Source organism: Camellia sinensis, chromosome 15 (assembly GCF_055761805.1).
Source record: "Camellia sinensis isolate YWXY chromosome 15, ASM5576180v1, whole genome shotgun sequence".
In the NCBI taxonomy this organism is placed as follows: Eukaryota; Viridiplantae; Streptophyta; class Magnoliopsida; order Ericales; family Theaceae; genus Camellia; species Camellia sinensis.
Window position 1 is genome coordinate 126,059,649 of NC_138975.1, and position 24,352 is coordinate 126,084,000.

The 24,352-nt window shown below is 36.8% G+C and overlaps 3 long non-coding RNA genes across 4 annotated transcripts; all 3 read right to left on the reverse strand.

Moving 5' to 3' along the window:
• Window positions 1-3,884: 3,884 nt before the first annotated feature.
• LOC145813388 (uncharacterized) lies at window positions 3,885-6,499 on the reverse strand. 2 transcript variants are annotated; one of them, XR_014356398.1, is made up of 4 exons: window positions 6,466-6,499; window positions 5,291-5,389; window positions 4,822-4,948; window positions 3,885-4,069 (listed from the first exon to the last, which is right to left on the reverse strand). It is a non-coding gene; the product is annotated as an uncharacterized LOC145813388 (long non-coding RNA). The 2 variants fall into 2 exon arrangements; XR_014356397.1 differs by lacking the exon at window positions 6,466-6,499 and having other exon boundaries at window positions 5,291-6,405.
• Window positions 6,500-7,082: 583 nt separating this feature from the next.
• Window positions 7,083-10,331, reverse strand: LOC114322340 (uncharacterized). The gene is made up of 4 exons (XR_014356399.1): window positions 9,089-10,331; window positions 8,911-8,964; window positions 7,637-8,660; window positions 7,083-7,176 (listed from the first exon to the last, which is right to left on the reverse strand). It is a non-coding gene; the product is annotated as an uncharacterized LOC114322340 (long non-coding RNA).
• A 9,272-nt stretch (window positions 10,332-19,603) lies between these two features.
• On the reverse strand, window positions 19,604-20,748 carry LOC145813656 (uncharacterized). The gene is made up of 2 exons (XR_014356856.1): window positions 20,644-20,748; window positions 19,604-20,547 (listed from the first exon to the last, which is right to left on the reverse strand). It is a non-coding gene; the product is annotated as an uncharacterized LOC145813656 (long non-coding RNA).
• Window positions 20,749-24,352: the final 3,604 nt, after the last annotated feature.

The window sequence follows — 24,352 nt, forward strand, 5'->3', positions numbered from 1 at the left end:
GGTGGTGGATATGAGACTCCATACATACCACCACCAGAAGATCAGGTATAAAATGTATATTTGCCTTCTAAGCTAAGAATAACCATATATTAACTGTACACATCCCAAAATTATAGAGGCTAATTCCATAATTAAAAAGAAAGACAAAGGATTTTCCATTGTTAGCATGAAACTTGGCACACACGACCGCCTAGGCACGAGAGACTTGTGGGAGAAGATGAGACTCGAATCGGGTTCCCAGTTTGGGAGTTAGAGCCAGATTTCACTATATACAAACTAGTTTCCTAAGAAACTTAGAATTCGAAGTGTTGACGCCCAAATCACCAAACGACGTCGGAGTAGCACGAAACTTGGCACACACGACCACCTAGACACGAGAGACTTGTGGGAGAAGACAGGACTCGAATAGGATTCCCGGTTTGGGAGTTACAGCCGGATTTCACTCTAGACAAACTAGTTTCTTAAGAAAATTAGAATTAGAGGTGTTGGCGCCCCAAAATCACCAAACGACATCGGAGTAGCACGAAACTTGGCACACATGACTGTCTAGGCACGAGAGACTTGTAGGAGATGGTAGAACTCGAATCGGGTTCCCAGTTTAAGAGTTAGAGCCAAATTTCACTCTAGACAAACTAGTTTCTTAAGAAACTTAGAATTCGAGGTGTTGACGCCCCAAAATCACCAAATGGCGTCAGAGTAGCATGAAACTTGGCACACACGACCGTCTAGGCACGAGAGACTTGTGGGAGAAGGGACTCGAATCGGATTCCCGGTTTGGGAGTTAGAGTCGGATTTCACTCTAGATAAACTAGTTGAAACTTATAATTCGAGGTGTTGACGCCCCAAAATCATCAAACGGCGTCGGAGTAGCATGAAACTTGGCACACACGACAGCCTAGGCATGAGAGACTTGTGGGAGAAGACGAGACTCGAATCGGATTACTGGTTTGGGAGTTAGAGCCGGATTTCACTCTAGACAAACTAGTTAAAACTTATAATTCGAGGTGTTGACACCCCAAAATCACCAAATGGCGTCGGAGTAGCAAGAAACTTGGCAAACACGACCGCTTAGGCACGAGAGACTTGTAAGAGAAGATGGGACTCGAATCGGATTCCCGATTTGAGAGTTAGAGCCGGATTTCACTCAAGACAAACTAGTTGAAACTTATAATTCGAGGTGTTGATGCCCCAAAATCACCAAAAAGTGTTAGAGTAGCACGAAACTTGGCACACACGACCGCCTAGGCATGAGAGACTTATGGGAGAAGACGGGACTCGAATCGGGTTCCCGGTTTGAGAGTTATAGCCGAATTTCACTTTAGACAAACTAATTTCTTAAGAAAATTAGAATCGAGGTGTTGACGCCCCAAATCACCAAACGGCATCGGAGTAGCATAAAACTTGGCACACACGACTGTCTAGGCACGAGAGACTTGTGAGAGATGACGAGACTCGAATAGGGTTCCCAGTTTGGGAGTTAAAGCTAGATTTCACTCTAGACAAAGTAGTTTCTTAAGAAACTTAGAATTTGAGGTGTTGACGTCCCAAAATCACAAAACAACGTCGGAGTAGCACAAAACTTGGCACACACGACCGCCTAGGCATGAGAGACTTGTGGGAGAAGACGGGACTCGAATCGGATTCTCGGTTTGGCAGTTAGAGCCGGATTTCAGTTTAGGCAAATTAGTTTCTTAAGAAACTTAGAATTCAAGGTGTTAACGCCCCAAAATCACCAAACAGTGTCGGAGTAGCACGAAACTTGGCACACACGACTGCCTAGGCAAGAGAGACTTGTGAGAGAAAATGGGGCTCGAATTGGATTCCCGGTTTGGGAGTTAGAGCCGAATTTCACTTTAAACAAATTAGTTTCTTAAGAAACTTAGAATTCGAGGTGTTAACGCTCCAAAATCACCAAACGGCGTTGGAGTAGCATGAAACTTGACACACATGACCGCCTAGGCACGAGAGACTTGTGGGAGAAGACGGGACTCGAATCGGATTCCTAATTTGGGAGTTAGAGTCAGATTTCACTGTAGACAAATTAGTTTCTTAAGAAACTTAGAATTCGAGGTGTTGACGTCCTAAAATCACCAAATGGTGCCGGAGTAGCACAAAACTTGACACGCACAACTGCCTAGACACGAGAGCCTTGTGGGAGAAGACAGGACTCAATCGAGTTCCTAGTTTGGGAGTTAGAGCCGAATTTCATACTAGGAAAATTAGTTCCTTAAGAAACTTAGAATTCGAGGTGTTGACACTCCGAAATTACCAAACGGCGTCGGATTAGCACGAAACTTGGCACACACGACCGCCTAAGCATGATAGACTTGTAGGAGAAGACGAGACTTGAATCGCGTTCTTGGTTTGGGAGTTAGATTCGGATTTCGGTCTAGGTAAAATTATTTACTTAATTATCTTTATAATTGTATAGTAGTTAAATTTTTATATATTTTTGTAATTAACATATTAACACATAATTATATTATCACTAATTATTTTTATTTTTTGTTTTCAAATATTTCCCTAGTAGGAGTTTGCTTCCTGTGGAATGCATGCCTGTGAAAAATGCGACTAACTTTTGTTTTTGTTACCCACGGAGAATGATGAGGAAAACTTTTAATTTTAGTTTATGTTATTTTGAATTATGAACAATTTTATGTATTTAAACATTATATATGTATTATGGAATATTATGTAGCGGGGTAATTTTGTTGATGTGTAATTATGGATGCAAAAATATTTTTATTATGGAGAAATTGTTATTTCTATATAGGAATTTTTATATTATTATGCAATTATTGGTTTTTTTTTTTCAATTGTTTTTTATTTAATACAGGTAGTTTAATATTTTTAATAATTATATTGTAGTTTTTTTTTTTTTTTTTTTTTTTTTGCGATGGCACCACACCGTCGCAAAAAAGAAAAAGATAATTTTAACATTTTTAATAATAATAATAATTATTATTATTATTATTTTGCGACAGCACCACACCGTCACAAAAAAAACAAGGTAATTTTAATATATATTTTTAATTTTATTGCTTTTTTTTTTTTTTTTGTGCGACGGCACCACACTGTCGCAAAAAAAAACACAATTCACGACAGCATTACTTGCGGTCACAAATAAGACTTTTAGCGACGGCAAAACAGTGTCGTCGCAAAAGGTCTCACTTTTTTTCATATATAGGCGACAGTAAAATGTTGTTGCAAAAAGCAGCAATTGCCATCGCAAGAAAAAGCCAATGTCGCTAAAAAAAATTTCAACGCCCTCTGTTGTGACCCCTCTTTTGTCACCTCTAAAAGTCATTTGTCGTCGCTAAAAGTTTTTTAAGACGGCATTAGGAGTATTAGCGACGGCATTTTGCCGTCACAAAAACTTGAATTTTTTGTAGTGACATGACACTGCAATTCTTAAAAAAACTAAATAAAAACAAAAATTTAATAAATATTCAAAAAAAAAAAATTTTTAAAAATTGTTGATAAACAATATCACGGGATATGCATTTTTCTTTCCTTTGCCAGAAGGGATAACCTTTTCTGTTTCCTTTGATATTGCACTACTACAAAAACAAATAAAAATCATACTTTTTTTGTGTGATACATGTTATTTAATCACACCTTTTAAGTTTTATTAAAATGTGATCTTTGGAAGTGTGATTAAAATGAGTCATTTTTAATCACACATTTTAAGAGTGATTAATAACATTTAGATCACACTTTTTAAGTGTGATTAATAATATTTAGATCACATCTTTTAAGTGTGATTAATATCTAATAAAACCTGTGATTAATATTGATTTGAAGAATAATCAATATTATTTTAGCATGCGCATTTGAATAATGCAATACACACTGTATATTATATTTTGAATCACAATCATATATTGAATGGAATAACGCCATATATTTCATAAATGAAAGTTAAATATGTTTAAAAGTAGATACAAATGAATTAAATAAAAAGTTTTAAACTGTGCTTACATATATTAAAAAATAAAAAAAAAAACTTGAAAAACTAAGTTCATGAATTCTTTGACCATATTTTGCACCTCTCCAAGAAATTTCTGACCTGAAAAATAAAAACACAAATTAATTCAGAAACAGCTAGAAGCATATGAATAAACTTACTATTTTTGTAGAGACTGTTATTGTCTTACAAAAGACAAAATCCGACTGATCACATCCCTTCAAATGTCTTAACATTAAATACTTCTAGCATGACTTGAAGCATATAAAAACAAAATGTCACTTTACTCACAGAAATTGCAAGTTCAACAGAAATTTTATTATAACCAACAACTTAGTTATAGTAAAATTTGGACTTAATTATTTAAGAAAATAATTTACAAACAGGGAACACCTCACACTTTTCTTCAAAGAGTTTCACTACCCAGTCACACACAAAAAAAAAAAAAAAATACAGTGTCCAAGAATGAGCCTCTATGTTAAATTAAAGACCTATATTTGATTAGTTCATTGTATTATGTTTATTTGTTTTTAGTGTCTAAAAATGGTGTTTATTAAATTCATAATTTTAACATGAGTTCAACAGGACTCTGCGCAACTTTTAACTAATTTTCAAGAAATTTCTTTTTAAGTAAAGGACTAAAAATAAAAATAAAAATAAAAGGGGGTCCTTTTCCCATGAGCGGCCTGCAAGTTCGAATCATGTCCCGCCTAATCACAAAATAAGATTAATATTCTTGTGATGCATAAATCTTAAAAAATTATAGGAAATGATTTGAGGCAAGATAATGATTTCATTATTCAGTAATTCAAAGATGTGTAATTGGCACATAAAACCAAGTAGGTGGTACTCACATTGACAGAATTTGGTGAAGCATGAGCTCTGTGCAGCTTTTAAGGTAAGCAGGCCTCCATCATCGTGACCAACAGGTATAACTGAAGAAAAGCCCATCTCCACACAGAAAAAAAGAAGCAGTTCCACCTAGAAACACCAACTACCAACTCATCAAAAATAAAATTAACCTGCTAAAAAGAAAACATTATGAGAGAAATGCACATACACAGATATGCCAGGAAGAAACCAAAGTGGGTTCCCATATGATGCGCATGACCCTTATTCCTAAGATCCTTTTCAACTTCAGTTACGGTCCAAGTTGAATATACAAGTTTATTTAGAAACTTACAGATATATCTATCACTCACTTCCCTATTCCTCTACACCTATGAATCTATGATACCTAAATGAGCACGAAACACCAAAATTGCATCTGTTTCAAGCATTAGAGCACCCACAGATCTAATCAGGATAAAGAAGAGAAAGCACCTGTGAAGGGCCTGAACTAAATCTTTTAGCAGCCACAAGAAGAGCATTTGGCAGAGCATCTTTAGCTCTCAACTACAAATAATATCATTCATTTTGGATCTGCAAAATGGCAGAAAAAAATTGGAAATTTATTAATGTACACCTGAATAAACACGTGTGTACATCTGTCTGCAACAGGATGTTAAAATGGGGCAAGATGAAACTATTTGGTCAGAGCATAAAATAATAATTCTAAATACTTTGTCATGTGTATGTCCAGACACATCCAAAAAGAGAAAACTGTATGAAAGCTTGTCAACAACTTCTGTATTAATTCTATAGACTATTTTGAATGAAGGGTGTTGAATTCATCGGCTAAAATTTTGAACTTCTTTCATGTAAGTATAAAGAAATATCTGTGCTGCTCTTTGTGAAAGTTCTAGGGACTACTTCACTGAGCCACCTACCAAGCATCACTAGTATAACTCGAGATCTTTTGAGCTAAGTCTTGATTTTGGCAGATCAATAACCATTTAACAGACCAAATTTGCACTAGTTGGTGGCTTCGTGCAAATGAGTATTTCTAAAATATTCATTATAAGATAGACAACCAAAAGTTTAGTTCAATTTGGTTCAGTTCAGATTAAAATTCTTTTTTTTTTAGTTCATACTCAAAATTGATGACCAACCTTGGTTCAATTCTGGGTCTGTCAACAAACTCTTCCTTAGGCACCCCTCGTACTCAAAAATATAAAATAAAAAAAATAGCCCCAAGGTTTTTCCTTAATGGTAAGAATCCTGAAGGCACCATCAAACATCAACAAGAAATGTACCACCAAAAGCTCCTTTTCTACAACCACATAGCACACAATCACATGTGGATATCAACCCCCATGCTCCTCTGGCCTTAGCCTGATATAGCTTCCTTCTCCCACAGACAAAACCCACTCCCTTTCACTTTTTGGTAGAGACTGAAGCATATCTATCTCAACTAACAACCTTGAGAAACAACCCTACATAACATTTCTTGATCTTCCACTAAGATTCAGTCTTTAACAATAAAGTTAAATAAATAAATAAAATACAATTTTCTTATGGAAAAGAGAAGGAAAAAAAAAAAAAAAGCAAAAGAAATTACAAGCATCCTCCCAGAAAATGAGGAGAGAACAACAAAGGAGAGCAAAGGAGAGATATACCTGGATGTCGGAGGGAGAACCAGAAAGGCCCTGTGTAGGAGATCAACCCAAATTGAGTTGGCAGCCACATGGAAGGGTGGCCAACCCACATGGTAAAAGGAAGGCAAAAGAGGTTGGCATGAGTTGGCAAGCCATGAGGCTTGAGTTGGCAGCCATGAGGCTTGCCATGCGCCAGCAACAAAGGAGAAAGCATGGAGTTGGCCATGTGAAGTCTTCACATGGTGGGACAAAGCTTTCAACTGGACAGCAGCTCAAAGGAGAATATTGGGCTGGCAGCCAACACACCCATGAGGCCTCCTCCACCTTCTGTTTTGGTGTATAAAATGGAATGGTGATGGTGAGTTGAATACACGGCAAACATAGCAAGCAAGAGAGAAACACACTGCTGAGAGAGAGGCACAAAACAGAGAGAGCTAGTGAGAGCTATATTCTGTTTGTGTATCAGAGTGTGTGAGAGAGTGTGTTATATAGAGAGACAGTGAGTTGAGAGTGTGTAATCTCCTCCATTTGTTGATATATAACAACATCGCTCCCGTGGACGTAGGCCGGTTTGCCGAACCACGTTAAAAGTCTTGTGTTTTTGCTTGTGAGTGTCCCCTGGTGTGCCCAAGATCCGCAACACCCTGCCCCAATACCAATTGTAGGGATTTGAAGAGCAGATGTTACAGCAGCAACAGCAACAACAGGTGCAATCACACATTCCAAGAGAGCCTAGTATTCTCCAAATTTATAAATAATATATATATATAGAGAGAGAGAGAGAAAGAGAGAGAACAAGCAAAACAAATAATCATCAATTGAAATATACTAAGGATGAAAAAATAAAAAGAAGATTTTTAGGTCATGCCCAAGAGTGATGACAAATGCTATTGGTTCCCAGCGTTGTCGCAAAGGTTTGTGTCTCTTTACAAAAAGGTGGCAGAAAGGTTGCCTATTATTACTACCTCTCCCAAACCCTACTGTAAGCAAGAGCCTTGGACATTGAGTACTATCTTTTTTTAAATAAAAGGTCATACGATTACAAGATATTTCAAATCAAAACCAGTCCCACATAGTAACTACTAGTTTTAAAATTAAATGGATAAAAATTGATGGATAGATTTGATATTGATTCTGTCAGAGTAGAGCATGCTCATTGCTGTAACAACTGTCATCCTCACACTTTACCTACCTTTGCCTCTAAGGTGAAGGATTCCCTCGTCACTTCACAATCTATCAAGTGATCCTTTACTACAGAGATCCTCGAGGATTACAAGCTTGGTGTGTACCTTGAAGAAGCTAAGTCAAAGCTTCAACTTGTCCACAAATGTTGATGTGGAGCTGCATATGTCTGTAAATGTGTCACAACCCAAACCCTACCCTAGACAAATCAAGGCGTGATCAGTTGATAGCTACGACTCTATGAGCTACCTAGGACCAAGGCATACCTAATCAAGTGAAAGGTGCCTTTGGAAATATATGAAATTCATTTAGCAGAAGTATACTGATATAAAACGTGTACAATCCCAAATTCCTAATACAATAAACCCATCAAAGCAATTGCTTAACTCATGTGAAATGAACTATCATACATTAAATTTACCAACTTATGGCACAAATACAAATGATAACATCCATAAATTAAGAAGTACAAATCAAAAGAGACTACATGTCTCAATATATACAATGCTCCAAAACAAAACAAAAAGTTCCAAGCCAAGTCTAAGAGCAGGCACTAGTATTCACACAATATGTATACACAAGCCCACTGTTCAAACCTCATCACCTATATACATATATGAGGAATAAGGTGAGCTAAAACCCAGCAAGTAATAGCATACCAAGAGCCTGTGAACAGAGGCATGGATATGGCCGGTTGGTGCAAACACAGCATTTGCAAGTGTAGGTCTAATTTTTTGGTGTTTTTGGTGGTTTTGGCTGGTTTAATAAATGATGGTGAAAATGGGCTAAATTTGAAAATGGTTTAGAGCAGTAAGTTGATATGGAATTTGTAGTTAACAATTTTTGCGGTATTTTTGGAATATCAAAAAGGCATGACAAAATTTTTCTTTCTGAGTTGTGTGCTTTTAATATAGAATAGATGTGTCCCCTAGTTACCTGATCATACCTCCTCAAACTACTTTAAAAACAAACCGATAGCAGATAACAACACACACCTCATCCTTCCTCATCCTTACATGGGAATCCATCTTTATCTTCAATTTAACAATAAACAAAATTAAAATAAAAATAAATGCTAGTTAGAATTCAGGAAATAAATGACTATTTCGTATACATATAATATAACATATAAACACATAAAAATCAAAAATTTCTCCCCAAATGGTGAAATTATCTATTTAAAGCTGAAAAAACTCAATATATACTACAATTCTTTGGAATGAAACAAGATCTGAGAGAATCAAATTAGATACATTGAATCAACATACAATAAAAACAAATTACCATCAGCGAGTGGTAGAGAAGATAGAGGATTCCGAGATACCACAGGTTCCTGATCTAGAAACAGAAAAACGAACAACAAAACTCACAATTCAAAACAAGAAAACGGAGAATTTAACACACATGCACACAAAGAGAGAGAGAGAGAGAGAGAGAGAGAGAGAGAGAGAGAGAGGAGTACTCTGAGCTTTGAAGGGAGTGGTTCTAAGGCAAGATGAGTCTGGGGGAGGCGATGATCGTCTCTGATTCGAAAGCAGCCAAAGAAACAACCCATCGCTCTGACAAATTCAAAATTGACAAAAGCTGCCCAAAATTGGGTGGTAACCACATGAAATTGTGATAATTAATTTTATATAGTGGCAAAAGCTACCCAAAAATAATTTGATGAGGCTGGCCAGACTTAGTTTGAACTTACTTGGGGAACCCAAATGGGTGAGAATATCTGAACAAAATGGCATACTACATAAGGTTCATTGGCATAACTTTATCCAAAGTGATGTTTAGATCATTCACACCCATATGAGTATAATCTACCACAAATGACAACATCCAGAGGGTCATTTGGGAAATGGAGAGGTAAAGAAGTAGGCTCCTTGGAGGATAGCTGCATTGCTTAGGTCGCTCAACTAACTAATTAGGAAACTACAACTTACCTTGATCCTTAATTTTGTTATATTATTTTCACAGTAGTTACTTTATTTAAAAAGATAAATCTTAAATATCATCCTACCTACAGCCGCTAAGGACCCTTAAAAACAAACATTATTCTGTGTGGAAGGCCACTACTTGTGACGTGCAAACCATTTAGCCCTTTTTCTTTTCTTTTCTTTTTTTTTTTAAAGATCTCTAACCAAGCTTACATTAATACCAAGCTTTTTAATGGCCAAAATGCATGACATATGCTCACCCATGATATTAACTACTTTCACAACAACTAGCCCTCCCTCCCTCTCTCACAAATTATTGGCATGATTATTTTACGAAAAATTTGTATAGAATTATGACTTCTTGTGTCCCCTTCTTTCTAATCAAAACACCACCATTATTTTCATAATTTTAAAAATGTTATTAACAATTTAACGCATCATTTCTGAATGTGTATTTTGTATAAATTTTCTATTGACAAATTATTTTCCCTATTTACATGTTTGTGTGCCTGAGTACTCTTTCCTTGTGAGGAAAAAAAATCGAAAACAAAAAGACAACCAAAAAAACCTTATCACAATTTATAAAACATTAATAAAACTATATATAATGACATTGAGAATATGACAATATTGATGGATATATCACAAAGTATGAATATATTTATAGACACATTAGAAAAATTGTTATTTTAAACCATGTTCATACTCTATCAACATGCTTTGTGCAGCAAAAGTGTGTAGACTAAAAAACTGCTGCAAAGCATCAGCTTATCACAAGCACTACTGTCACGCCCTCGAAAATAACCCATTATATATATATCATTGACATGCACTATTTAAAGAAAACACTTTATTAATTCATCCATCAGAGTATTACCAAATAAAACATTACATGAAACATCAAATTAAATGCCCTACAGGCTTACATCTTTCCAAGCCAACACTTGGACACAAAAGTATGAGTTCTAACTCAAATACAAATAAAGCCCTAGGCTTGAAAGTTTATCAAATAAAAACAAATAACCAAAGATAGTCTTCAAAGTCCAAATCCTTCCAAGCTAAGTCCTTGGAGGTAGCTTATCACCTGGACCTGAAAATGATGTTCCCATAAAGGGTGAGCCACAGCCCAGCAGAAATATACTAAACCAAATATAAGCATTGAATAAAGCAATAGCATTCAATAGATGGTTAACCAGGATAATCAATTACCTCATTATACAGTCTCATGACACTAATGTCTAAAACACGTTTTATTTTCCAACATTATCAATATGGCTCAGAACCTGGCCAAACTTACAACAGTGAACTATATATATATCAAATTCACATTCTTCCAATGTCAACAAACAGATGAGACTCAGGCTCAAATCAAAACACTTCATACTTCCAGTTTGATACACATTTTAGTGCTGTATCAATAAAAACACTTCAATATAAATAAGCACACATAAATGTGATGCTAATGGAGTCCATCCCCTATCTCCTCCCAAACAAAATCCGGTTTAGAGGTCCATCCCCTATCTTCCCCTAAACCGTGGAGTACATCCCCTATCTCCTCCCACACAAAACAATGTATGCAAATGCAATGCTCAATCAATACACGTATTTTCTGTATTAATGCAATAGTCAAAATTAATGACTTAACCAATGTGATTAGTTTCAGTTATTCCTAATCCACATGCAATGTCTACAACAATCACGACTATCCTCCACCGATAGCCCAAAACAGTTATTTCTAGACTAGAAATAAAAATAACAACAATTCAATAGGCGAGTGGTTTAAATTATCCCACCACACCATTTAAACAATGAATTCCTCAATTTCAAGAATTTAATCAAATTCCCAAATTCCCTTAAACTAATTATACAAATTAATTTATTAATACAACTAGGGCTTTTCCCAAAATCACCAAAGTATCTCCAACATATCAAAATTACCAAAACTTAGAACAAAACTTATAGAATGGAGTAGGAAATCCCTACCTCGAAGAAATAGCCCCAAAAGAGAAGATAGAGATGAATACCCAAATTCCAATGTGCTCCAAATCACCAAATGTTCAGATTAGAATGAAGCCCAAGCCGCCCTCTATCTTTCTTACAAAGAACTTAAGATGGATTCACACTAGAAGTAGATGAACACCTAGAGAGAAGATGAGTTTAGAGAGAGAGAAGTCGGACCTAGGGTTTGGACACTAGAAGAGGATGAAAAACTGATCAAAAACCCGCTGCTGCCTATTAAAACTGGAAAGGCTCGCTCGAGCGAAGACTTGGTCGCTCGAGCGACCAGACACAAGAAATTCTTGCTCGAGCTAAGAAAATCTCGCTCGAGCCAAGAATGCAATACTTCAGGTCTATACTAGACGCAAACTCTCGCTCGAGCGACCAAACCCCGGCTCGAGCGAAGAACCAAAAACAACAGCTCGCTCGAGCGACCAACTCCTCGCTCGAGCGAAGAACCAAAATTCTGGACAGCAACACTCGGTTTCTAAACCCAACCAACCTGAAACAAACCTGCCCAACACATCCTATATCTCCAAATAAGAAAATAAGGGACAACAACAACAATTATACAATGACAGAATCTACGGAACCTAAGTCCGGATACAATAATCAAATGGGAAAAGACCGGGGTCGCTATAACCTCCCTCTCTTCAAAGAATTTCGTCCTCGAAATTAAGCATAAGTTTTTTTTTTTTTTTTTTTGAAAACAGGTTCCCCTTTTTTTTTTTTTTTTTTTTATATTATGACAATTCATTAGTAAACAACTTGACCCAAAACTGGTCATTTCATCTCTTTATCAAGAGGCATCTCACAATATATATAAAACAACATATATCTCAACCTGCATCACTATTATGCATTATTCCTTTAAATGTTAGCAATTCCCATATCAAATTCAATTGCATGATATATACAACACATTCAACAATGTAATTAACATCTGCAATGTTACACTAAACTTCTATAATAAAGCTAGTTTCAAGATACACCCATTTACCAAAACATACTCAATGTTTTACAACTTAAGACATATGTAAAGCTCTTAAGTTCAACAATATTACAAAATCTAAATACAAGATTACAAATCAATAAACACGTCCGGGTATTTTTCGCAGACTTCCAACTCACGTTCCCAAGTGGCTTCCTCCACTCCGTGATGTTTCCACAAAACTTTGACCAAAGGGATGGTTTTGCCTCGCAAAACTTGATCCCGCCTATCCAAGACTCGAATCGGTCTCTCCTCATATGAGACATCCTCATCAACCACTAAATCGGTCCAATCCAACACATGTGATGGATCCGGCTCATATTTCCGAAGCATACTCACATGAAACACGTCATGTACTCCGGACAGCTGTGGCGGCAAAGCTAAACGATAAGCAGCCTCGCCAATCCTCTCAAGGATCTCAAATGGACCAATGAACCGAGGGGACAACTTCCCGCTTTTCCCAAACCTCATCAATCCCCGTCTAGGTGATATCTTCAGAAAGACATGATCTTCCATGTCAAACACCAAAGATCTCCTCCTACAGTCGGCATAAGATTTCTGACGACTCTGTGCTGTAACAAGCCTCTTACGGATCAGCTCAACTTTCTCCGTCGTTTCCCTCACCAACTCCGGGCCCAACAGAGGTGCATCACCCACCTCGGCCCAACAAACAGGAGATCTACACGGTCGGCCATACAAGGCCTCAAATGGTGCCTTACCGATACTAGACTGGAAACTGTTGTTGTAGGCAAACTCCACCAAAGGCAAGTGCCTCTCCCACGACCCGCTAAAGTCTAGAACACAACCCCGAAGCATATCCTCAAGGATCTGAATAGTACGCTCGGACTGCCCGTCAGTCTGAGGATGATAAGCCGTGCTAAAGGTCAACTTAGTGCCTAAGGCATTCTGCAAACTCTGCCACAACCAGGCAGTAAAACGAGGATCTCTATCTGAGACGATCGTCACTGGAACCCCGTGTAACCTTACTATGTCCTGAATATATAAATCGGCCAGATGATCGACTGAATCTCTAACACGCATACGAATAAAGTGCGCCGACTTAGTCAACCGGTCTACAACCACCCAAATAGCATCACTACCCCGCTGAGTCCTCGGAAGACCCACAACGAAGTCCATAGTGACGTGTTCCCACTTCCACTCGGCAATAGGCAAGGGTTGCAACAAACCCGCTGGCCTCTGATGTTCGGCCTTCACTTGCTGACAAGTAAGGCACTTAGATACGAAAGCTGCCACATCTCTCTTCATACCCCGCCACCAGAACTGGCGACCCAAATCCCGATACATCTTAGTGTCTCCCGGATGCACCGCAAGGCGTGAATGATGAAACTCTCGGAATACCTCCTCTCGACAAGACTCTGGCACAAACAGACGGTCTCGGTATCTCAAACTTAGGTCGGGATACACCGTCAAACCCTTCTCACCCTTCCCACCGGAAATCCTCTCACAGAGAGATTCTACCTCAAGGTCACCCCTCTGAGCCTCTAACACTCGAGTCACAAGTGTAGGCTGTGCAACAACAGAAAACAAGGCCGCAGCCTCAACGGATTCGCCCAAAAGTAAATCAAACTCCCCAAGTGCACCCAATATCTCCCATTCTCGGACAGCTACACTAGCCATGACACCAACAGGTTTCCTGCTAAGGGCATCGGCCACTACATTGGCCTTTCCCGGATGATAATGCAACTCAAAGTCATAATCCTCAATGAACTCCATCCACCTCCTCTGCCTCAAGTTCAAGTCTTTCTGTGAAAACAAATATTTCAGACTCTTATGATCCGAGAATACCTCGAATCTCTCACCATAAAGATAATGCCTTCAAATCTTCAAGGCAGATATCACAGCTGCTAACTCTACATCATGCGTAGGGTAATTCTGCTCGTGAGTTTTCAACTGACGTGAGCCATAGGCAATCACTTTCCCCTCCTGCATCAACACACAACCCAAACCCTCTCGTGAGGTGTCACAATAGACTGCATAACCCAATCCTCTCTCTGGAATAATCAAGATTGGAGCGGTGGTCAGTCTAACTTTCAACTCCTGAAACGACTTTTCACAAGTCTCACTCCATACAAATTTGACTCCTTTCCGAGTCAACCTAGTCAAAGGCGAAGCTAATCTGGAGAAATCTTTCACAAACCGACGATAATACCCAGCTAACCCCAAAAAACTGCGGATCTCAAACACACTCTTAGGCTGTGCCCAATCTTGCACTGCCTCAGTCTTGGATGTATCAACAGACACTCCTTCCCCAGAAACTACATGGCCTAAGAACTTGACCTCTTCTAGCCAGAACTCACACTTCCCAAACTTAGCATAAAGCTTATGGGCTCTAAGTAACTCAAGCACCACTTTCAAGTGTTCCTTGTGCTTCTCCTCAGAAGGTGAATAAATAAGAATGTCGTCCACGAAGACGACTACAAAACGATCTAAAAATTCCCGGAATATTCGGTTCATCAAATCCATAAAAACTGCCGGTGCATTGGTGAGCCCAAATGGCATCACCAGAAACTCATAGTGGCCATACCGTGTACGGAATGCCGTCTTCGGAATATCCTCCTCCCTGACTCTTAACTGATGATAACCCGATCTCAAGTCTATCTTCGAAAAACAACGGGAACCCTTCAACTGATCAAACAGATCATCTATACGAGGCGTAGGGTACTTATTCTTAACCGTAGCCCGATTCAATTTCCGGTAATCTATACAAAGTCTCAAAGCACCACCTTTCTTTTTAACAAAGAGGGCCGGTGCTCCCCACGGCGAAACACTAGGACGTATAAAGCCCTTATCTAGCAACTCCTGGAGCTGAATCTTCAACTCAACTAACTCGGCTGGGGCAAAACGATAGGGTGCCATAGAAATCGGCGCCGTGCCGAGCACTAGGTCAATAGAGAACTCAATCTCCCGATGCGGTGGCAAACTAACAAGATCCTTGGGAAAGACGTCCGAGTACTCACAAACCACCCTTGGCAACACATTCTGAGTCTCATCATCCTCACTAATCGAAAGGTTAGCAAGTAGACCACTAAGCTCACTTCGTCCTCGCGGCATATACCCCGGTGGCAACACATTACCAACCCGGTCCCCCAGAAAATGAAAATACTCTCCGCTCACGGTACAACAAGTGACCCTCTGGCGGTAGCAATCAATAACTGCCCGGTATGACGATAACCAGTCCATACCCAAAATAACATCGAAACCCCTCATAGGCATAACTACAAAGGAAAATGGGATTCTATGGTAATCAACCTCTATATCACAACCCCTAACACCTTGTTTCAAAATCAATTCACCCCCAAGAGGTGACACTACACAAATAGGAGATGCTAACTGTGCTAACTCCAACTCCAAAACAGATGCAAATGCAACAGACACAAAGGAATGTGATACACCCGTATCAATCAAAACATTAGCAACCGAGTTGCAAAATAAGAAGGTACCTCTCACAACTGATGGTGCCGGCACAAGATCCTGCGCGGTAACAGCGTACACGCGCCCAGACGACCTCTGATCAACCTGCTCACCCCTAGGAGCATAAGATTGCTGCACCGACTGGGACGATGAAGCACCCTGATTGGCCCTCGAGGCCTGACCCGACTGAGCTGGCTGCTGACCCTGAATCTGCCTCAAACCAGATGCACCAGGTGTGCCACCCAACTGCGGGCAATACCTCTTCATATGCCCTGGCTGACCACACTGATAACACGAGAGTGGTTGGCCTCTACCCTGACTCTAGCTCTGAGATCGAGCCGAAGATGATGCTGCTCTCTGCACTCCTCCCCTCTGAGGACAAACTGGAGACTTGTGACCCAGCTGGCCACACTTGAAACAGGTAATGTCTCCCTGACTGCCTTTCCCCGAACTAGCACTCGGTACAGGAAAATTCGATCTAGAAAAGCTACCCTGAGACTGCTGGGGATTAAAACCCTTCTGTCTTCTACCATCACTCTGACCATCCTGACTCCTCTTGGAGCCCTTCTATCCTTCCTCCTCCTCCTGCATCATGATTTCCATGTGGGCTGCAGCATCAACCATACGCCCATAATCCCGAATCATAGTTCCCCCAACTCTCAGCTTGAGGCCACGCCTCAACTTCTTCTCGAACTCAATACAACGGCGTTCCTCAGACGCCACCAACTCAGGTGCAAACCTGGACAAGCTAGTAAATGCTGCCTCAAACTCGGCCACTGAAGAACTCGACTGCTTAAGCTGGCAGAACTGGTCTCTCAGCTTCTCCCTAACTGCTGGAGATAAGAACTTTTCCTGGAAAGCATTCACAAAAGCCTCCCATGTACCTCCTATACGACCCTTAGTAAACTTCCACCACTGACCAGCATCCCCCTTCAACTGAAAAGATGCCAAGGTCACTTTCAATCCCTCGTCTTCGATGCCAAGCATCTCAAACGTCTTCGTTGTCTGTTCGAGCCATTCATCTGCCTTAAGCGGCTCTTTAGGATCACCCACAAATTCATCCGAATTAGACCGGAAGAACTCCCTCTTCAGAAAGGAAGGTCCTGCATCTACAACAACATCCCGAGCTTGATTCTCAGCTCTGAGAATGCCTACTGACTCCCTAAATGCCCCTGCTATCTCTCAGGCTAGAGCGCCCATAGCCTGCTGGCCTACTGGCTCGGCCACATTGGCCTAGCCAATTCCCTCCTGAACTGCCGGAATCTCCTCTGGCACAGGCACCTCCTGCCTACCCGGCCTACCGCGTCCTCGTCCTCGTCCTGACATCCTAATAAAGGAAACAAAGACGTTAGCACATTAATAAATGTGCCGAAACTAAACACTCGCGTCCTAATGCATTGGACAACAATAAATCATTCCACGTAAGCACATAACCACATAAGCACCTACGAATTTCATTCCCGGATAATGATAGTCCCAATGCGTTACTATAGTTCTGGTTGGAAGCAGCAGTGATCAAGTCCCTTTCCAACAAGACTACTAGAAACTCAAGGGTCCAATCAACATCCTAGAAACTACATTCCATACCCACATAATCACATAAACATGGTATCACATAAGCATATAACATTACACTATGTCTCTATCAAACGAGACGAACCCATTGTGATACTAATCACTTCCCACGTACCCAAAGTATTCAAACCCGGTACGCTTTGATACCAAGTTGTCACGCCCTCGAAAATAACCCATTATATATATCATTGGCATGCACTATTTAAAGAAAACACTTTATTAATTCATCCATCAGAGTATTACCAAATAAAACATTACATGAAACATCAAATTAAATGCCCTACAGGCTTACATCTTTCCAAGCCAACACTTGGACACAAAAGTATGAGTTCTAACTCAAATACAAATAAAGCCCTAGGCTTGAAAGTTTATCAAATAAAAACAAATAACCAAAGATAGTCTTCAAAGTCCAAATCCTTCCAAGCTAAGTCCTTGGAGGTAGCTTATCACCTGGACCTGAAAATGATGTTCCCATAAAGGGTGAGCCACAGCCCAGCAGAAATATACTAAACCAAATATAAGCATTGAATAAAGCAATAGCATTCAATAGATGGTTAACCAGGATAATCAATTACCTCATTATACAGTCTCATGACACTAATGTCTAAAACACGTTTTACTTTCCAACATTATCAATATGGCTCAGAACCTGGCCAAACTTACAACAGTGAACTATATATATATATCAAATTCACATTCTTCCAATGTCAACAAACAGATGAGACTCAGGCTCAAATCAAAACACTTCATACTTCCAGTTTGATACACATTTTAGTGCTGTATCAATAAAAACACTTCAATATAAATAAGCACACATAAATGTGATGCTAATGGAGTCCATCCCCTATCTCCTCCCAAACAAAATCCGGTTTAGAGGTCCATCCCCTATCTTCCCCTAAACCGTGGAGTACATCCCTTATCTCCTCCCACACAAAACAATGTATGCAAATGCAATGCTCAATCAATACACGTATTTTCTGTATTAATGCAATAGTCAAAATTAATGACTTAACCAATGTGATTAGTTTCAGTTATTCCTAATCCACATGCAATGTCTACAACAATCACGACTATCCTCCACCGATAGCCCAAAACAGTTATTTCTAGACTGGAAATAAAAATAACAACAATTCAATAGGCGAGTGGTTTAAATTATCCCACCACACCATTTAAACAATGAATTCCTCAATTTCAAGAATTTAATCAAATTCCCAAATTCCCTTAAACTAATTATACAAATTAATTTATTAATACAACTAGGGCTTTTCCCAAAATCACCAAAGTATCTCCAACATATCAAAATTACCAAAACTTAGAACAAAACTTATAGAATGGAGTAGGAAATCCCTACCTCGAAGAAATAGCCCCAAAAGAGAAGATAGAGATGAATACCCAAATTCCAATGTGCTCCAAATCACCAAATGTTCAGATTAGAATGAAGCCCAAGCCGCCCTCTATCTTTCTTACAAAGAACTTAAGATGGATTCACACTAGAAGTAGATGAACACCTAGAGAGAAGATGAGTTTAGAGAGAGAGAAGTCGGACCTAGGGTTTGGACACTAGAAGAGGATGAAAAACTGATCAAAAACCCGCTGCTGCCTATTAAAACTGGAAAGGCTCGCTCGAGCGAAGACTTGGTCGCTCGAGCGACCAGACACAAGAAATTCTTGCTCGAGCTAAGAAAATCTCGCTCGAGCCAAGAATGCAATACTTCAGGTCTATACTAGACGCAAACTCTCGCTCGAGCGACCAAACCCCGGCTCGAGCGAAGAACCAAAAACAACAGCTCGCTCGAGCGACCAACTCCTCGCTCGAGCGAAGAACCAAAATTCTGGACAGCAACACTTGGTTTCTAAACCCAACCAACCTGAAACAAACCTGCCCAACACATCCTATAACTCCAAATAAGAAAATAAGGGACAACAACAACAATTATACAATGACAGAATCTACGGAACCTAAGTCCGGATACAATAATCAAATGGGAAAAGACCGGGGTCACTATAACTACTCTGAATCTTATACAAGTAATTATGTATAGATTATTTATTAAAAAAATTAAATTAATTCAATAATCATAATTTCATAATTTTATTATATTTAATTTTAAAGATGAACAAATTTTAAATCTTCCTTACCATATATATGCACCATGCCAAGGTCAACTTAACTGTTGGAGTGGAATATATAGATTTTTACCCAAGGTAGGTATTTATTTCACTTGAATTGCCTACTATGGAAATGCAAGAACATAAATTGCATTTTGCACTGTAAGTCGGATAATCATAATAACCTCAACACATCAAATGGTTTTAAACTCAAATTGTTCACATGCACAGAGAGAGACACACACACACAGAAAGAGAGCTCATATCATAAAACTAACTCGTATCCAAATCCAAATCAAGATATCCAACATTCTTGCAAATTTGATACCAAATCCAACAACTCCATATCAAAATAAAAAAAACCACCTTAAAATTCCAAAACAGAGTAAGAAAGAAAGAAACCAAAAATTGAAGTCTCGATTAACAAGGCATGCACAAGCCCGTTGACATGCTAAGGTACATGAAAACAGATTATACATCTGTGTAAGACTACACTGATGACTTAAAAACACCAGACTCCGCTGCTGGCCATTTTCAAAATCAATTCACTCCACTAAACCACCAAAAAATCATATAAAAATACGTAAGAAAAGCAAATTCAACAGGAAAGTATATAAATATATAAAAATGAATTATATCATACCTTTTAAGGTAGTTGTGGAAGAAGGAGAGAGAAAGATCAGAGAGGATTGAGGGATTGGGCTTGCAATCATCGATGAATTGCTTCAACTTGTTCAAGTTAGTGATCAGAGAGGAGATTGTAGAGAGGTCGAATCATTCGATACAGAGGAGCGTGTAGAGATCATATCAGTTAGGGTTTGAGATCAATTGATTGAGAATGCATTTGGCTTCGTAGTCTACATTCCCATGGCTCTCACCAAACCATAACTTCAAATAAAATGATGGATTCGAAGCTTTTAGGAAAAAATGATCGAGAGACAGAGAGAAAAATTGATCGATTGAGAGAGAAAGTGAATGACATACATTGTGAGGCCATGCGAAGTCACACGATCGATCAACGCGACGCTCGAAGAACATACCTCAAACAGACTAGAACAAAGAGAGCTCGAGAGGGTTTGGGGCAAAAACATGCATAGATAGAATGAGAGGGAGTCTGGAAGCGGTGAACTGGGCCTAAAATAATGTTTTTGAGTTTTTTTTGTTTTAGTTATTGTAAGTTTTTAAATATTTTAAATAATTTTTTTTAACTTTTTAAATTCAAATAATTTACCCATATTTAGAGGAAAAATATTTTTTAATTTTCTAAAAAAATTATAAAATTTAATACATTTTATATATATTATATTTTTAAAAAAAATATTTTACTTTTTAATTGTGTTCAAATTAGGCACGTCTAAAAAGTAAAAAATAAATAAATTATTAAAAAAAAGGAAAATATCAAATCAAGGTAATTTAAAAAGAAAAATAACTACAATTTAGTGAGAAACAATGTAAATATTAATCATTAAAATTATAAATTTTTTCATGAATATGTAATTATTTTCACAAAATCACGCTAGGTGCAATTACTCCTTAAAAGTTTGTGCAAAGAAGACACTAACTTTTTATAAATTATAAAATAATGTACAAATTATTTTTTACGTTGTCCTCAATTAGGAAAATTTAAGGTGAGAAGCTTGGTTAGAAATTGTTAGCTTTTTTAAATCAAAAAAATAATAATAATAATCGCATTTTAAATTTTTTTTAATAAAAGTTTTCACAACATGCTAATGCATGCCGTGTAAAGTTATAATATTTTATGACATGAAATTTATGTCGTTTTAAGTGCAAATATTTTACGACATATTTTTGTATGCCGTGAAAATATATTTTTTTTTACGGCATGCTTTTGCATGCCATAAAAAAAATTTGAATTGAATTTTTTTTTTTTTTTGTAGAAGTTTTCACGACATGTTAACGTATGTCATATAAAGTTATAATATTTTACAACATAAAAGGTATGTTGTTTTAAGTGTAAATATTTTACGACATATTTTTTAAGTCGTGAAAATATACATTTTTTACGGCATATTTTTATATGCCATAAATATATGAATTAACGATTTACATGGTATGTATGTCGTTATTGAAAAATCATTAACAACTTGTAAAAAAAAATGTCATAGAATGTACTAATTATGACATACATTTGATGTATGTCGTAAAGTTGAAGCCGTAAATAGTTAGTTTTGTTGTAGTGCGTTCTCTATCATTCATAGGTAAAACAAAGGCGCGGATTTGGAAATTGTATATTTTATATAAAAATCAAATTGGAATATTTTATACAATCACACCTATTTGGACTAGTGTGATTAAATATATATATATATATATATATATATAATTACACTTATTTAAAAAGTGTGATTAAAAAGTAGTAATGTATATATAATCACACTTTAATTAGAAGGTGTAATTAAAAAATATATAAATAATCACAATTCAATTAGAATGTGTGATTAAAAATATATATATAATCACACTTATTTAAAAAGTGTGATTAAAAAGTAGTATTGTATATATAATCACATTTTAATTAGAATGTGTGATTAGAAAATATATAAATAATCACACTTTAATTAGAATGTGTGATTGAAAAATATATATATAATCACACTTATGTAAAAAGTATGATTAAAAAGTAGTAGTGTATATATAATCACACTTAATTGAAAAGTGACATAAAAAATAAATATTATCACACTCAATCAAATTAAGTGTGATTAAAATATCAATCTAATCTTTTTTATCACACTTCCAATAAAATTGAGATATTTTTTTTTTGTCAAAGCGTGATCTTTAACTGGTAGTGTTGCTTTATTTTTTTCCTTTGCCTTTGTCTATAAAAAATAAGTAGAATATAATTATAAATTATTTTTAAAATGATAAGAAAATGCATGTCTAGTGTTCAAGTTACTTTTAGGCTTACCTACAAATGCAAATAATATTAAGGTCACGTTTATCGCGGATAACAACATTTATATTTCTTTCTTGAAGCATAAAACTTTATACACATAAATAAGAAAATTAATAAACATAGTTGATATTATGATTCCGTGTAAGTCTCCATCCACCTATAAAGTATGAGAAAAAAAACATTTATTAGAAAAAAATTAGATATGATAAGTTTTTTTTTTTTAATTTAAAAAAAAAACATTATAAGAGAGGTTCTTAAATTTATATGAAGAAAAAAAAAACCTTTTTGACCGAAAATAGTGATATTATCCATAACTGTTGTACTTCAACTTAAAAATGTTTGGTTATATAATTTTAAACCCATCAATGATGTATTTTAACAATCACATTAAAATGATAAAATTAAATATTAAAATCAGCCCTAGCAGTATTAAAATCGAAGCACAACAATTGTTCAAATTTGAACTTTTCTCTTTCCCAATTTACTTCAATTTTATAGAGATGAAATTAAAATCAAAATCCGTTATAATCATAAGTATTTTGAAGTTTACCATTTATCACTTAGAAAGTCCAAACATAAATTTATACCAAAAAACCAAAAAAAAAACAAAAAAACAAAAACTATTTCATCAGCCATTTTATAAACAATAATGAATATTTATTTCATGAAGGCAACTAAAAGCAATATACACATATACATTCACCAACCCATTTTATTTCATCAAAAGCAAAAACTGTTTAATGTGATCAATTAAATACTTTTGCATTATAAGCAAAAACTGTTCAACACCCAAGCCATTGATTAACTCTTTATTTGATGAAATTCTTATATTTCATTAGCAATCACCCATTATAATCATAGGTTAGTTGATAAAATCCATCAATGAAATAGAAGTATATAAACCCATCAAGAGAAAATGTAAAGAGAGGAAATGTAAACCCATCAATGAAACACACTTCAATGAAATCAAAACCCATCATATTTATTTTTTGGTAAATATACCCCAGCAATGCTTATATGTGATTGGCAAATCAAAAAATGGGTGAATCCGAAGGATCCATGTGATTGGTTTTGTTTTTTGAACCAGACTAAAACTTGTTATGGTGTTGATATGAATGTTCTAACAAAAAAAATATTTACAGACTAAAAATATGAATGTTCAACAAGTTCTAACTGTAAAATTTGTGAAGTAGACATAATTAAGTTTGAGAGTCACCCACAACATAATTAAGTTTTAATTTAATTGAAATCAATTGTGAGTAATGTGACAGCAGAATGGACACTTTTTTTCATCACTGACCTCAATCTACAATCCTTTTATTTATTTATGAAAAATGCTAGAACCTCAAATATTTTATCAAATATTCTACCAAATGTTTCATATGGGTGTGGGACCCATACGCCACACCTTGTGGATCCCATATGTATCCCACACCCATGTTAGACATTGGATAGAACATTTTGGTAAAATATTTGGGATCTTTAACATTACTCTTTATTTATTTCCAAACACAAATTTATGCCCAAAAATATATATATATATATATTCACTAGACAACAAATCCATTTTATAAGCAATAATAAATATGTAAATCAAAGTATAAAACATGCAGCGGAATAAAATGTTTAGATCATACCTTTTTTTGATCTAAAACCTCGTGGATAAATCATGTGCTTCCTGAATCTAGTCAATCAACCCAGCAGAGAAGTGATATTATAATATTGAATATCACCCACACAAACCACAGCGCAAATGGCTTTGATCGTTATTTTTGG